Source organism: Panthera onca, chromosome A1 (assembly GCF_046562875.1).
Source record: "Panthera onca isolate mPanOnc1 chromosome A1, mPanOnc1 haplotype 2, whole genome shotgun sequence".
NCBI lineage: Eukaryota > Metazoa > Chordata > Mammalia > Carnivora > Felidae > Panthera > Panthera onca.
Genome location: NC_138339.1, coordinates 235,936,339 through 235,947,698, shown reverse-complemented (window position 1 = coordinate 235,947,698; position 11,360 = coordinate 235,936,339). Strand labels below are relative to the sequence as shown.

General features: G+C 42.6%; 1 non-coding gene across 1 annotated transcript; it reads right to left on the bottom strand.

Moving 5' to 3' along the window:
* Nucleotides 1–7,732: 7,732 nt before the first annotated feature.
* Nucleotides 7,733–7,816, bottom strand: TRNAQ-UUG (transfer RNA glutamine (anticodon UUG)). Its single transcript has one exon. It is a non-coding gene; the product is annotated as a tRNA-Gln (tRNA).
* Nucleotides 7,817–11,360: the final 3,544 nt, after the last annotated feature.

Genomic DNA, 11,360 nt, shown 5'->3' with positions numbered 1-11,360 from the left:
GGCTCAGGTCACGATCTCGCGGTCCGTGAGTTCGAGCCCCGCGTCGGGCTCTGGGCTGACGGCTCGGAGCCTGGAGCCTGTTTCCGATTCTGTGTCTCCCTCTCTCTCTGCCCCGCCCCTGTTCACGCTCTGTCTCTCTCTGTCTCAAAAATAAATAAACGTTAAAAAAAAAATTAAAAAAAATTTAGATTTAAACAGCCACAGGTGGTTAGTAACTACCCTATTGGACGGCACAGGATACTGAAATTTCACTGGAATTTGTACAACGGTGACTGGCTTATCTTCATTTATTATACGAAGTGGTACAGTGTGTAGAGATCAAAGCAAGATAAACGCTTGTTTTTCTCCACTCTTCACAGATTTTTCAGGATAATGAATTGGTTCCCCATTCTCCTCTATCGGTGACCATTTGGGTTTTTTTTTAAGTATCATTGTGAGTTCACGGATGTAAATATGAGTTTCAACCAACTGCAATTAACATTCATTGTACAATGCAAATTGTCCCATCTTTGTTCAGTGGGAACGTCCTCAAGCTGGCTCCAGAGTCCTTTTGACATTGCCCTGGTAATCTGGGACAGCTTCGGGGCCACCCGAAATGAGAAGCTGTTCGGGGTCATCTTTCTACATTTCTTAACTCACCCCTGGAGCAACCGTTCTTCCCAGAAGCTCCCATTTCTTTAAGAGGGAAACGATATTTCAAGACCTCGGTGTGGATCCTAAGGATACTCTATAACGGGCTTGGCCACTATTTCTAGGCCACATCAGTGAACAGAATTAGGAACTGTTTTATCTTTAAAAGATGAGGTATCGGGGCGCCTGGGTGGCTCAGTTGGTTAAGCGTCTGACTTCAGTTCAGGTCACGATCTCACGGTCCGTGGGTTTGAGCCCCGTGTCGGGCTCTGTGCTGACAGCTCGGAGCCCGGAGCCTGCTTCGGATTCTGTGTCTCCCTCTCTCTCTGCTCCTCCCCTGCTCATGCTCTGTCTCTCTCTGTCTCAAAAATAAATAAAACGTTAAAAAAATTTTCTTTTTTAAAGATGAGGTATCTCGTGAGTTTGTACTAGTATTTCCAATTCAAATTTAGGACCACATGGTTTTTGTTTTGTTTTTCAAACGAATACTCATAGTCTCATAGATTTATGGTCAGTTAATTTTCAACAACAATGACAAGTCTATCTAATCAGGAAAGAATAGTCTTTTCAACAGATGGTGCTGGGAAAACTGGATAACCACATGCAAAGGAATGAAGTTGCATACCTATCTCATACTATCTACAAAAATTATCTCAAATCGTAGACCTAAACATACAAGCCTAAGCTATAAAACTCCTAGAAGAAAACGTAGGTGTAAATCTTTGTAACCTTGGATTCATTAGGCAATGGTTTCTTAGATATGGCACCTAAAGTACAATCAACAAAAGACAAACATAGATAAATTGGACTTCATCAGAATTAAAAACTCTTGTGCTTCAAATAACACATCAAGAAAGTAAAAACAGAGCCCATGGAATGGGAGAAAATACTTGCAAATTATACGTATTGGATAAGAGACTAGTAAACAGAATACACAAAGAAGGTCTACAACTCAATCATAAAAAGACAAATAACCCAGTTAAAAAATCGGCCAAGTTTTTGAATAGGTATTTGTCCAAAGAAGATATACAAATGGCCAATAAGCCTGTGAAAAGTCACTCAGTGGCATTACTCACTAGGGAACTGCAAATCAAGACCACAGCCAGATGTCACTTCACCCCTGCTAGCATGACTATAATCAAAATGATGACAGAGCAAGTGTCTGCAAGGATGCTAAGAAGTTGGAATCCTCATACTTTGCCAGTAGGAATGGAAAAGGGTACAACTGACTTGGGAAACAGTTTGACAGCTCCTCAAAAAGTTACACAGGGAGTTAACATACCATCCAGCAATTCCACTCCTAGGTATATACCCAATAGAACTGAAAATGTATGCCTACCGAAAACTTGCAAACAAATGTTCGTAGCATCATTACTAATAATTGCCCCAAAGTAGAAATAACCCAGATGTCCACTAACAGAAGCATGGATAAGCACAGTGTGATATACAATACAATAATATTATTTGGCCATAAAAAGGAATAAAGTGATATGGGTGAACCCTGAAAATATTATTCTAAGTGAAAGACGCTAGTCACAAAAGGCCACATGTTGTAGGAGTCCATCTAAATAAAATTCCCAGGATAGGCAAATCCAGAGAGACAAAACATATTAATGATTGCCAGGGCCTGGGCTGAGAAGGAGTGCGGAGTTACCGACGACAGGTCTGGGTTTCCATTTGGGGTGATGAAATGTCATGGGGTCAGACCTTGCGAATCTGCTAAAACCACTGAATTGTACACTTAAAAAAGGATAGGACGGGAAGTAACCCAAACAGCTTCTCAGGCATAGTTATCACGTTATATTTCTTCTGGAATAAAGAGCTCTGGCTTGAGCCCTGATATCGAGGCCCTTGTCTCGAGAGCATGGTTGATAAAGAGGGTCTGGAGACATACAGTGTTGTGGGTCTGGTACCACCAGACAAGACCCATTTCAAAGATAGGAATGAGAACTTCGACACCGAACTGATCAGAAGCACTTCTCTAGGAAGGGAAGACTCATTTGGGAATGAGAACATATGGGAACATAACCGGGAATGTTAACCTTGGGAGCCAAATTTTTATGTAGAGAAAGGAGGATATGTTCCCAGTCCATTGTTTTGAGCTGTGTATCCCCAGAGGAGAAGAGTTTGTGGATTCATCCAATACCCAGGATAATTTTGTTGATTATCTAAGGTGGGCTTAAAATTTTGTTTAATGATTAATTGTGATGAAATACACATAACGTTTACCATCTTAAACACGTTTAAGCATACGGTTCTCAGTTGTGATACGTACATTCACATTGTCGTGCAAGCAATCTCCAGAACTCCTTTCATCTTGCAAAAATGAAACTCACTAAGCAATAATTCCCCACTCCCCCTCACCCCAGGCCTTGGCAACCGCCATTCTACCTTCTGTCTCTAAGAGTTTGATTACTGTAGCTACTTTATACGTAAGTGGAATCACGCAGTATTTCTTCCTTTGTGACTGGCTTAGTTCTCGTTTCTTCCTATTGTAGCATGTGACAGGACTTCTTTCCCCTTTGGGCTGAAGAATATTCCGCTGTATGTTTGGTCCGTTCATCCACTGACGGACACTTAGCTTGCTTCCATATTTTAGCTATGGTGAATAATGCTACTATTAACATGAGTGTATAGGTATTTTTTCAAGACCCCGCTTTCAAATTCTTTTGGGTAAATACCCAGAAGTAGAATCGCTGGATCATATGGTAATCCTGTTTTTAATTTTTTGAGGAACCTCCGTACCGTCTTCCATAGCAACCGCGCCATTTTACTTTCCCACCGGCAGTGCACAAGGGCTCCGATTTCTCCACATCTTCGCTGACCCTTGTTATTTTCCGTGTTTTGGTCATTCGAACGTATATGGGGTGGTAAGGTGGCTGCATGATGAGTCTGAAAAGGCTCTCCCAAATGCGAGCCTTACTTACTTCTTCTGGATATTCGAAGCATACGGAAAGAGCAGGGACCGTAGTAGCAAACATCTGTGCACCCTCCTTTTAACTTTGTCACATCACCTTACTTTGCCATATCCTATTCTACCCTTCCCCCCTCACCCCCACCCCCGTTTTGAGATATCGCGTGCTGGGAGAGTTTTCTTTTTTTCTTTTTTTTTTTTTTTATAATGTTTTTTATTTATTTTTGAGACAGGGAGAGACAGAGCATGAATGGGGGAGGGGCAGAGAGAGAGGGAGACACAGAATCGGAAGCAGGCTCCAGGCTCTGAGCCATCAGCCCAGAGCCCGACGCGGGGCTCCAACTCATGGACCGCGAGATCGTGACCTGAGCCGAAGCCGGACGCCCAACCAACTGAGCCACCCAGGCGCCCCGCTGGGAGAGTTTTCAAGTTACCCAGTTCTCTCCAAAAATGTTCATGTGCTTTTCACGACTATTTGAGCAAGCAGAACTACGCAGGCAGAATCATTAAATGTACCCAAACCTGCATTTTCTGTGCTAACTTCAGGTTCCCACTAGCAGACGCCACGCACTCGCAAAGTCTCATGATCACGCTACCTAGAAATACACAGACGTTTCTATGACTGAAGTCACAGAACACAATAGATACGATGCAATAGTGTTTGTGTTATTCTCCGAAATCCTATGTCCTAGGTCTATTCCAGAATGTTCCTGGAACGTAGGAGTCTGGCCTATGCTGACATCCACTATTCGATCAGCACCTCCGAAGAGTGAACCTGTACCACTAGAGCAACATCCGGGATGCAGAGAGGCCATCTGAGTGCGACTGGGGCCATATGCCTCCCCTAAGGCCTGCGTATATACCTCATCAAGAGTGGGGCCCCCAAATGCTGGGAATGCCAGACAGACACGCACACTCCAGAGGGCAGCATCCCTGGGCCCAGGAGAGCATGGTGCGGAAGAGGTCTAATACCTCCAGAGGATGCCAGATTCTCTCAGGGACCCCAGGTGTATGGGTGAGCGATTGGCTAAGGGAAGAAAACAACACAGCTCCTCATATTTTATCTTTCAAGAAAATAGCTACAACTACTTATTTTTTATATTTCTATTAAAATCTCGGGGTGCCTGGGTGGCTCAGTCGGTTAAGCATCCGACTTCAGCTCAGGTCACGATCTCGCTGTCCGTGAGTTTGAGCCCCGTGTCGGGCTCTGTGCTGACAGCTCAGGGTCTGGAGCCTGCTTTGGATTCTGTGTCTCCCTCTCTCTCTGACCCTCCCCCGTTCATCCTCTGTCTCTCTCTGTCTCAAAAATAAATAAACGTTAAAAAAAAAATTTTAAATCTCAATGCAGACAAGAAATCTTCCCAATTTTTTTTTTTTTTTTTTTTTTGGCATTTTACTTAAAGCCAATGTTTCTTTAGCCTTCACTGATTGACAAAAAATGCTTTTGCAATATCAATGATTATGCATTCTGGCCCGTTTCTTACAACCATTAGAAACATTTACTGAGAAGCCCTATGCTTGAATTCAGAGTTGTTAATAATATCTTTAAGTTTTACATCTAGAACTATAAAATGCCAAAGTGCACCTGAGGGTATCACGGATGTGAGTGTGTCTGGGGGTGGGGAATGGGAGATTATAAGGGGTAGAGGGGAGAACTACTTGTGTCGAAAATCCCCCTCAAAAAAAAAAGTAAGCACACATTTTTATTAAGGTCCCAATAAATTCATATTGTCAAGTACAGCTTTCTTTGTCACACATGTAAATCAACAATATACAAGCCTCACTGATTGCCACTTAAACTCACTCGAACTGTGATTCTCAAGTCAGATTTGTCCTGAGAGCATCACGCGTTGTGATTCACGGGGGCCTGAGTGTGCCTCCCAGGCCTGTTCTCAGATGGCTGTTAGGTGTGTGAAGTAGGTTCTCTTTACTCCACTGCAATTTTCCCCAGTGCGAAATTTGGTAGGAACTGCAAAGCTACCCTTGAATATAGGAGTTAAATTTCTCTATGAAGTTTGCCCAAAGGTTGGCTCTAGATTCTAGAGTCACCTAGGGTGGGAAGTGTGCTTGAAAAAGACAGATACCTGGCTCCCATTCCACATTCAGCGATCAGAAGCTGGGCAGTTGGAGCCCAGGAATGTCTCTTTTGATCCTATGCCTGTGGATGTTTGCGATCGAGTGACCTGTGCGCTACTCTTCACTCAACATGGCTGCCACGAGGTGAAGGATGTCGCAGTTTAGATGCAGTGACTCAGCTCAGCTCCTATGTGGGTAATTGAGAGACGCGGGGACCCGTACTTAGTCACTTGTCCTTTTAATATTAGCATAGGCAGAAATGTTCCCAGCTCTAGTTCTAGGTGATTCTAGAACTGCCCTTAACTTTTGCCACATGGCAAGCACAGCAAGAATAAAAAGGTTGGTTTTTTTGAGTTTGAGAAGACAAATGAACACCAAGAAAGTGCTAAAAAATTATGGAAAAGTGAACATCTTTATAAAGAAGACCAACCAAGTTAGGAAGATAGTTTAGAAGAGCCCAAGTGAGAGCTGCATAAAGAAAAAATCCAGGTTATAATAGTTAAGAAAGGAGAGAAGTACTTAGTATTTAGTTTGTGCTAGAAGCTGGCTTTATTTTATTTTATTTTTATTTTTAAAGTTTATTTATTTTGAGACAGAGAGAGAGAGAGACAGAGAGAGAGAGAGACAGAAGGGGAGAGAGAGTCCCAAGCAGGCTCTGCACTGTCAGTGCCTGATGTGGGTCTCAAACTCACAAACCGTGAGATCATGACCTGAGCCAAAATCAAGATGCTTACCCGACTGAGCCACCCAGGCTCCCTAAGCTAGTTTTATTTTTAACTCTTGGGTTAACTGGAATATTAAAGTGCTTATAAGCAGAAAATAGGACTTCTTCGTGGTTCTTAAACTTTAGACTGTATAAAATTCCGACTTAAAATTTAAATCCCAAGTCCTAGAGTTCCCTAAAATTTATGAGGGCAGGAAAAGACCCAGGAAGCTGTGTTTTTAACAAGCATCCTGGCTGATTCATACAGTTCTGTGACCCACGCGCCTTGAGAAAGTGTTCGAAGTATGATTGGCACAGCCTGGCTCTTTCCTTATGCATTTGTCCTTCATTTTAATGTTAGAATCTTGATTCTCTGCTCTGAAAGCAGCCAGGCTTTTCTTAAAATTGTAACATTACAAAACATTCAAAGTGCTTAAAACAAACCTGCTTAGCAGTTTTCTCAAAGCCAAACATTTCACTTCTTCTGTGTGGTTCTGTCTTTTCCCACAACTGCTCCGTTTAGCAGAAAAGAGACAAGTCAGTGAGACGTCAGAGGAGCGTCTGGGCCAGACCTTCTGGCTGTTCTTTGGGATATATCTGAAATGTGCCTGAACTTTGCATTTTTGTCAGAGCCACTTAGTAGACTGTTGTATCCTAGGGTCCGTCTCAACTTTCAGGTAGTCATTTACCTCCAGAAAATCTGGATCACTAACTATGGGGTCTCTTCTAAAAGCTGGCAAATTGCTGAAGAGTATTGGCATTCCTAATGGCACAGAACAGTGAGACGCTGGTGAGTGGAAAGTGAATTTCCTCATTTCCTGACTTTTTATTCAATTCAGGAAGAATGACCAGCTTGAGTGAACCCAAAGATGATTGTTTTCACCCTTTATATAATAGAGTTGAAAAAAATCAGGCTCAGTCACAAAGAGAAACAGCAGATTCCATTGGTGTTTCTCAGTGAGCCTGACCTTTTAACCCCATGAAATATAGGGGTTTTTTTGCTGGTTTGGGTTTTTAGGGTCTGGTGGGAAGATGGATGGATTGTTTATTGCTTTGGAGAGTAATGCAAGTAAAATGTGACCTTGCTAAAAAAAATGTGATCACTTACTGTTTTAGCAGGATGCTCTAGAAAAATAAGATAAATTACGCGAATCTGCTTTTGTGCTCTCAGAGTCTATCTGAAAGGAAATGGTCATCTTTATTGTTAGTGAGCCGATACCACACGTTTAAAAATTCAACTTAATGTCAGCACTCCAAGCTTACTCAAGCAGTCTTTTCATTCTTTTTTTAATTTTATTTTTTTTAGTATTTATTAATTTTTGAGAGAGAGACAGAGCACAAGCCGGGGAGGGACAGAGAGGGAGATACAGAATCTGAAGCAGGCTCCAGGCACTGAGCTGTCAGCACAGAGCCCGATGTGGGGCTCGAACCCACAAACCGGAGATCATGACCTGAGCCAAAGTCAGATGCTCAACCGACTGAGCCACCCAGGCGCCCCTGAAGCAATCATTTTGTTCTTACTAGCTTTTTCAGTAAGCCCACATAGGAGAGTCTACGGAGTATAAAAACTCCACATAAAAACACCTCAATATGGTTACTAAAAATGGCTGCTTCTTTATAAACTACAACTAAAACGTGTAGACCCATTAGGCTTCCAAACATGTGGCATTTCAAAGGGGAATAACTAGTATATTGATAGAACAATATGTATTCAAGAGTCAGAGGTCAACAGAGAACATTCTCTGGTGTAGAGTTTTTCTACATTTTGCCTACATTTAGCCTATTTCTACATTTCTACATTTAGCCTACTTCTAACAGATTCTATGGTTGGGCTCTGTAATTAATTATCTTTGAATAATCTTAATACTTAAATTATTCTTGGGGATGCCTGGGTGGCTCAGTCGGTTAGGCGTCCAACTCTTGGTTTCGGCTCAGGTCATGATCTCATGGTGCGTAGGTTCGAGCCCCACGTTGGGCTCTGCACTAGCTGTGTTGAGCCTTCTGGGGATTCTCCATCTCTTCCTCTCTCTCTCTGCCCCTTCCCCACTTGCGTGCTCTCTCTCTCTCTCAAAAATAAACATTTTTTAAAAATAAAAATAAAAAATAAATTACTCTCATAAATTCTATCACTCTTAATAGCTTCCCATTGTACTTCATTATCACGACTGTTTTCAAAAGTCTGCCTCTTACTGACACCTATTTGGAAATGTAAACCATTATCTTTTCTTCTTATTCAGGTAATACCAATTATAACCGTTTAGTGACTATACGCAGCAGCAAGGAAGAAATAAAAGCCTACTGGGGGTGTGAAAAATAAGTACAATAAATATCTAATGCTTTTTTCTTTAATGCTATCGTTTCATTTTGTTTTGAATGCTATTATTTATTTATTTAAGTAAGCTCTGCACCCAACGTGGGGCTTTTGAACTCATGACCCTGAGATCAAGAGTCACCTGCTCTACCAACTGAGCCAGGCAGGCACCCAAGTATCTAATGCTTTTAACTGATCCCAGAAGCACTAAGCATCCCCTTCCTAAAATTGCTGTCCTCAGAGAACTGTCAGGATGCCTGAAAATATCATATGGCTATGATTCCTTCTGGGAGTGAAGGTACGATCTCTAAAAAGCCCCTTAGGGGCGCCTGGGTGGCGCAGTCGGTTAAGCGTCCGACTTCAGCCAGGTCACGATCTCGCGGTCCGTGAGTTCGAGCCCCGCGTCAGGCTCTGGGCTGATGGCTCAGAGCCTGGAGCCTGTTTCCGATTCTGTGTCTCCCTCTCTCTGCCCCTCCCCCGTTCATGCTCTGTCTGTCTCTCTCTGTCCCCAAAAAAATAAATTAAAAAAAAAAAAAAAAAAAAGCCCCTTAAAAAGGTCAGTATTGGATGGGGCTCCTCGGTGGCTCAGTCGGTTGAGCGTCCGACTTCAGCTCAGGTCATGATTTTGCAGTCCGTGAGTTCAAGCCCCGCATCGGGCTCTGTGCTGACAGCTCAGGGTCTGGAGCCTGCTTCGGACTCTGTGTCTCCCTCTCTCTCTGTCCCTCCCCTGCTCCCGCTCTGTCCCTCTCTCTCAAAAATAAATAAACATTAAAAAAAAAAAGAAGAGATTGAAAAGAGTAAAGGGGGGGGGGCGCCTGGGTGGCTCAGTCAGTTAAGCCTCTGACTTCAGCTCAAGTCATGATCTCACTGTTTGTGGGTTTGAGCCCCATGTTGGGCTCTGTGCTGACAGCTCGGAGCCTGGAATCTGCTTTGGATTCTGTGTCTCCCTCTCTCTCTGCCCCTCCCCTGCTTGTGCTTGCTCATTTGCTCTCTCTCTCAAAAATAAAGAATAAAAGAAATGAAAGAAAGAAAGAAAAAAAGAAAGAAAGAAAGAAAGAAAGAAAGAAAGGAAGGAAGGAAGGAAGGAAGGAAGAAAGAAAGAAAGGTCAGTTTTGGAGAAGCACTTCCAGAATGGTGGAGTAAGGCCTTCCAAAAACCTCCACAAAGAAAATGAGAAATTGGCAAAATTTGTGAAAAACAAGTTTTTCAGAACTCTATAAACTAATCAAAGCATTGCAATGGTTCGTGCAGTATTTCCTCAAGGACTATGACCGAGTCTCAGTGACAACAGTGAGCTTTGTGACATTTCAACTCGCTCTGTTCCTATTCACTGCTCTTCCCAGCGCCACAGTAGCCTTGGAAAACAACAGCTTTATACATTGATACATGTGAAAAACAGCAACCTAGCAGCCACAAGAAGGGGCAGAATGAGTTTGAAGCCCCCCTGAAGCCACCCTCAAGACAACTGTCATTTTTAAGGCTGTCTGGAATCTCTCAGAAAACCTGCATTCTCAAGATCTGTCTCTATTCGACCTGATTTAGAGTAAGTTCTGTGCAAAGAGCTGTATCCCTAGGGCATCTGTAAACACAGTCAGTGGCAACTGTTTGCCATTACGGCTGCGTGTGGTAGTGATACCAGTTAAGACTAACAAGATGCTGAACAAAAAAACGTAAAAGGAGATGCTGGGGCATGAGATGTCTTCAGGGGCCTTTGTAAAGCTGTGACCTATTACTGAGAATCCAGAAGGCCACATGCACGTGCAGGGTGGTGGGTACGTCTAGGCAAGAGCTGAGAAGGCTTAATCGCTCACCTCTGGCTGACATTGAGACGACATACGAGCAGGGAGAGAAAGCGAAGGCAGAGATGGAAACGGAATATGGCAGGTGTGGCTCAACACACACAGAAGGCCTTACGAAAGCCTGGGGGACTTAGTATTTCACTGCGTTTGAGGACGTATCTCTCCAACCATTTGGCAACCGCTAGCTAACTGAGCAGAGACTTCCATAGGTGCAAGTGACAAAGAACGCGTAGTTTGTGGAATTAATTCGGGAAAGTCACTAAAGAAGCACACAGCAAGAACAGCAACAATAACGAATCCCAAGGAGAAGAAAATCTGGATACTTCGTATTTATTTATTTATTTTTCTGGCTACTTAATATTTAAAACATCTAGTTTCCATAAAAAAATTTGTGAGACAATTATATATATATATATATATATATATATATATATATATATATATATTATTATTATTATTATTATTATTATTCCATGCACCGGAAAAAAGTAACTAATATAGAACCATCCTAAAGGAAGTCCAGATGTTGGATTTACTAAACAAGGACCTTAAATCATCTTTTAAAAATATGTTCAAATCACTAAAGGAAACCATACCTAAAGAATTAAAACAAAGTGGGGTGCCTGGGTGGCTCAGGTCATTAAATGTCTGACTCTTGACTTCAGCTCAGGTCGTGATATCACAGTTGTGAGACTAAGCCCCACGTCAGGCTCAGGACGGGCACAGAGTGCAGAGCCTGCTTGAGATTCTCTCTCTCTCTCTCTCTCTCTCTCTCTGCCCTTCCCCCACTCATGTTCTCTCTCTCCCTCTCTCTCTCTCTCTGCCCTTCCTCCACTCATGTTCTCTCTCTCTCTCTCTCTCTCCCTCCCTCAAATAAATAAACTTAAAAATGTTTAAAAGAAAGTAAGAAAATGATGTCTCATCAGG